Source organism: Pleurodeles waltl, chromosome 10 (assembly GCF_031143425.1).
Source record: "Pleurodeles waltl isolate 20211129_DDA chromosome 10, aPleWal1.hap1.20221129, whole genome shotgun sequence".
In the NCBI taxonomy this organism is placed as follows: domain Eukaryota; kingdom Metazoa; phylum Chordata; class Amphibia; order Caudata; family Salamandridae; genus Pleurodeles; species Pleurodeles waltl.
In genome coordinates, this window is record NC_090449.1 from 64,881,541 (window position 1) to 64,887,540 (window position 6,000).

A 6,000-nucleotide genomic window follows, 5' to 3' on the forward strand; every position below is an offset into this window, starting at 1 on the left:
CATTGCATTCCAGAGCATTGATTCAGTTCGTTATTGGCTTTTGAATGTTCCATATCTTTACTGTTTAATTTTCAAAAGCTTTGTCGCTCCATTAAATCCATATGTCGGGATACTGGTTGCTCATACAGTGAATGTTCTCACCATCCTTCTAGAGTCCCAGGTGTCAGCTGCAGTACATTACTCTTTTGCATGTACCTTTCTCTACCCATTATTCTAGAATATTCTGCCACTTGGCCTCAGCACTTGTAAGTATATGCGTGTATAGCATTATTGCAAGCCCTGTGCTCACACACATCAGTGCAACTGAGAGCAGAGGCCTGCAATGCATTGTCCAATAACCATTAGGCTGAATGGCTATGTGCCAGTGTATTGCAGGCTTGTGCTGTCAATGCGCTGTTCCTTCATGATGGCAGCTTGGTGAAGCAGCACATACTGTACCAGTGGGCCTGGAAATGGACAGGTGATCACTGAATGCATGGCACTGTCTGGATGGGTATATTTCTGCCAGAGTGGGGATTGAAGATTGTGTGGGGTGTGTGTGTGTGTAAACATGTCAGTTTATACATATGTGTTTGTGTAAAATTGATGGATGCAGCAATCTCATTATGTAAACTTCCATGGTGTAAGGTGGATTTCTTTCACGCATATAAGCCCGTCTAAGTATTATTGCTGCACCGGAATAAAGTGTGTTTAGTTGACATTTTGATCATTATAGGAACTGCAGTGCCTCTGGCATAAGCTAGCTTTCCTCAGAATGTTACATCATGGTAGCTCATGCAAGGTGACTGCACTTGTCATTCATTTTTATTCAAAACATTTTTATAGAAGTTTGCACATTACGATACTATGCAGACGCATATGATAAAAGTGTGGGTACCTTCCGTCGTAATTGAGAGCTATAATCAAACATATCACGCATGAAATGGAGTTGTAGAATAAGAATAGGATTATAACCTAATCAGTAAGAAAAATTTGAACACTGAACAATGTGGTCAGAATGGATTTGCTGCTGGTACTCTATTGTTGTATGTGATGGTGTGAGTTAGGCTATTATCCAACTATTTATAATGTAAGAAGTTAACTAAAAAGAAATGATAGACTGGGATGAACTTGAAGAATAAATAATGGCATCATACTTAGGATGTGCAGGACATTGTAGTATCGCGACCATGGTAGCTGGTGGTCGAATGAATGACTTGGAAGAATTGGAAGGATGGGACCCAGTGGATGGTGCTGTCAATTATGGAATAGGGAGTGAGCAATTGCGATGGGGGATGGGCATACAGACTCATCTGATACAGGGGATGAAGAGGACTCTTCAAAGAGAGAAGGCCCCCGCACCTCTCAGCACCATAAGGGGCGACCACAATGCATCCCTCTCACTGGCAATGGGGCACCTGCAGAGGCCAGGCAGGCCACCTCACTCAAAGGGCTGTGTCATGCCCTGCCATATTGTGCCGTGCCAGCTTGTGACACCTCTGTGCCGCTCTTGCTCGTAGCATTGACTTTCTGAGAGAATGCTTGTGAGGCATTCGGTTGGAACGTGGGTGGGAGTGAGTGGACGCCAGTTGAGGTGGGCCGAAGGCTCTGGTATCAGCAAATGGCTGTCTGCGTATTCTATGACTCTACACATAATAATCTTTATCTCTGCAGAAGGCGCCTGCCTTGTAACACTGGCGGCGAGAAAGAAGAACCACTAAATCTTTGGGGAGCATCTTACCTGCGGTGCCCAGACTGACCACACCTGTGGCTCAGGTCACAGTTATTTATTACAGGCTGCTGTGGTTACAGCTCATATTTGCGCACGGTCGAGGTCGCAGCAGTGTGCCTCTTTTCCTGATCTATGGGAGAGTTGCCTATGTTGAGTGCACAGGTCCGGCCACCATTTTAGTAGTATACTGATTGAAGCAGTTATGAGGTCACCTTTACTGATAAAATAGTTGGTGGAAGCAGTGTGTGATCACCTTTGGGCTATTGGGAGAATTGCCTGTGTGGAGTGCTCAGGTCCGGCTGCCATTTTGGTGGTTTTGCGCACTTAAGTGTTCACGGGGGGTCATTTTATTTCATACGACCTGTTTCAAACCTAATCAGGTGATGTATTTCTACATAACATAATGCTGCCGGCGACCATCTTCCCTTGACTGATGATGTTATTGTAAGGTCAGGCACAGTCAGGAGTACAGCAAAGGATAGTTTTACTGCCAGTTTGTTTTTTTCCAAGAATATTTCATGAAAGTGGACAGTTCTTCAGTGCTGGCAATCCATTCATTTTTTTCTTTTTTTACATTTTCTGTGTTTTTGGTAAACATTTTCTGGCAGCTTCTATATTGTTTTTCCCTTTCATGTTTTTTTGAAGTGACTTTCAGTTCCAGTTACACATCGTGACTCTGCTTGTTTAGCTTAATCCCTTACATTAAACATGCAAGCTATTAATCCTTCTCCACCATTCTTACAGTATCCGGAGAGCCTACTATTGCCTGGAAGGAATCATTTAAAGGCTTCAGTGCATTTCTTGGAGTCATTGATGGTTTGAAGTTTAAGCCAGACAGAAATTGTTAGTAGAACACTCCTTGGGCCTAGAGTGTTAAGACATTTTTCATTATCTTCCTGTGTATACACAAGAGGACAATAACGAAGTGGATGAGTATGTGAAGGCGGTAAAGAGATTAGAAAGCATTTTTCCTAGCCTACAAATTTGGTTGTAAGGAGACACAAATTTTGTTTGAGAGAAAAATCTGCATCAGCGTCTGTAGAGATGTATGTAGCCTCATTGTGTGTACTTGCAGCCAAACGCAGATTTGTAAACTTCACAGATCCGTTGATTAGAGACCAACTAGTAACTTGGTGTCACAAGAACAAAATACAAGAAAGACTGCTTACCAGTAAAAACTGGCCTTTAGATGAAGCCATAGAAATAGCCAACAGCATTAAAAACTCAAAGGAATCTGCTAAAGAACTTAACAAGATGGATGATGTTCTTTTGATGGTTAAAGAAAACAAGTTCAATGTGAACAAACCAGCAGATAAGAGAGAACATTTTAATTCTGGCAATATTTGCTATTGATGTGGATCTAAGTTTCACATAGCTTCTTCCAAATAGTGCCTTGTGGGAACTAAGGAATGTAATAAGTGCGGGGTCACTGGTCATTTTGCCGGGGTGTTTCGTATGAATGCTAAGAAGGGTAGTGTGGATTAGGTAAGTGGAGAGAGTGACCAGAAATTAACAAATTACATGAATAATGTATGTTATGTGTAAGAGTACAAAAGAAGGATGTGTTCAAATGCAAAGCTTTAGTGCAGGAATACAAAGGTGAGGTACGTGACCAGAAAGTATCTATTGATATGTACAGTTCATTGTTATATGTCAGAGTTCATGAAGACAAAGTACCCACATCTGATAGTTTGGTGGAATAATTCAATATTGGGGGCTGATAATACCTTAACTAACAGACTCAGGGTCCAAAATCACCATTAGGCCCAAAGATACTTTTCCTAACAGCAATTTCAAAGAGGTGTTGTCATTCCTCAGGGATATAATGGCATCAAAATTGATTTCATAGGTTTTTTTTTCAAAACAGTGAACTGTTTTAGTGGTCATGAGGTGCAAAGCAAGATTTCTGTCTCACCCTGTGGGCCAGACATTCTAGGTTGGCACCATCAGGCTACTTAGGTATTATTCACAAGCATGGTTGCATGCACCAAATTCTAACTTTTGCCGAAAGTCAGTCTGAAATAAAAATTGATAATTTACAATTCTTGACAAATTATTGGATAATCTATGCAAGGAGGGTGTGATTGAGCCTGTAGAATCATCCCTGTGGTTGTCGCCTATAGTTGTAGCTCACAAAAAGAACAGCAAACTGAGGATGTGTATAGATCTCAGAAGTTGAAATCAAGCCATCTGGGTGGATGGGCACTGTAACAGGATCGGCACAACCCTGTTCTTCAACGATGCCCCGGGACCCGTAGAACGGTGCCACTGGGGTGCCATCAGACACCCGGAAGTATCATTGAGTGACAAAAACCCAGATATCCGGGTTAAAGGAGTGGCGCACGAGGAAGATACGGCGTCCCGGACAGCAGAGAGGAGTAGAGCCAACGACGTGACAGAGAGCGGCAGCGGGGCACCGGAAAGGAAAGGAGCAGAAGCATCACACTCCACGACGCTACATCGGGAAACAACACCGCGGAGGGTCCAGACGGACGATAGAGCCAGCCACAACCCTGGAGGGACGTGGCTTACGCGTATACGTGCCTGCTTTCTAAATCCCTCAGGATAGTGGTGGTAGGGGGCAGGGGAGGTGAAACTGGAGCAAACACCGCGGGAGAGGGGTCATTTTTCTAAAGTAATAAATCAAGAAGGGGCAAAGCGGTTTTATTATTTCGGTGAAGAAACTTGGGCTCCACAAAAGACTATTTATTGAATCTGCTAATGAAATAAATTAAACTTTCTTGGACAATTATATTTTTTTCTCTTTATTGTCTCGTTCTATGTTATGCACAGGAGGGCTTACTTACCTATGATTTTCAATTGCACCTTCTATTACCGGGAGCTGTCCTCACTCGCTTGGTGTTTCCCTCCCACACACACACTACTCCTTTATGATTATATGTGTATAGAGAGAGAGAGAAAAGGAAAGGTTCACTTACCTTTATTTTTCGGTTTAGTTCTTTCCCTTGGGCCCCACGATGGTGGACTACTACTCCGGAAGATAAGCCTAAAATAGAGAAGAGAAGAAAGAACATTACTCAACATTAAGGAAAAGGAACCATGTCTCAGGCTTGCCATTGCAAGGCCTGTGTGTGCAGTTTCCCTGCCACTTTGACTTGGCGTTTTAAAGTACTTGCCAAGCCTTAAACTCCCCTTTTTCCTACATATAAGTCACCCCTAAGGTAGGCCCTAGGCAACCCATAGGGCAGGGTGCTATGTAGGTAAAATGCGGGACATGTACATGTGCGTTTTATATGTCTTGGTAGTGGAAAACTCCTACGTTTGTTTTCCACTACTGTGAGCAGAAGCCTTCGCTCTGACACTAAGTTTGACCACAACATTTTAAAATCTTGTTTCAGTGGGCCATTTTTTGTGATCTGCAGAATCTCTTTAAACTAATTTGAGTTAACCTGTCCAGAGAGAGAGAATGGATGATGTTCTAGTAAGTACAGGTTACTCCTCGTAGTGATTTGTGCACAGTTAATGCTAAAGCGTTTCATATTGTATTAATTGCAGCTGGGAATGATTTAAACGTACTGCTTATAGACGTATCCATTAGTAAAGTATATTTTTATTCACAATAGTCAATATGTAAGCTTTTCGATCCAAACACTTTTGGATTAAAACATCCAAAGATGAGCCATTTTTTGCAGTGGCCTTTGTTTCATCTCAGCCTGCTGCAGTTACTTTTGTTCCTGTGGAAGGGATGGTGTGACCCCTCCTTCATCTTTTGTCCTTGGTAGAAAAATGTTTGGGATAGCCAGGACAAAGAAAATGCATATCAATTTCTGTCTTACTCTTATTAAAAAAAAAAACATTCTGCTTCAGTGACAACACAGTATAAACTTCAGCTTGGAGGTATTATGATATATGTGCAGGGTTTTTCCCTACAATTGTAGTTGAACAGTTTTGTTCTTCATATCAGAAGGCGAAGAGGTCCTCCTTTTGACGTTATGAAATAATAAATATCTTTTTGATATGAAGGCAAGAGGTACTAACAGATCCATCTCTCTACATAGCTAGACCTGTAGTGTGGTCAGTTTTACGTATATTTTGCGCATTAGCTTCAGGCCTTAGGCCTCTGTGCACTTTGCCCTAAATATATTTTATTCATTTGCTAACAGCTTAGAGCCTCTGTGCACTTTACTCTAAATGCTTTCTATTAGGCTTCGTACTGTTATTTTACAGAATAGCCAGTTCTACGGTGTTGTTTTTTATTCATATCACACTGTTTTGCCTACTTCAACACTGGAGTTCTTCATAACATATTCACTCTGTGCTTTAGTCAA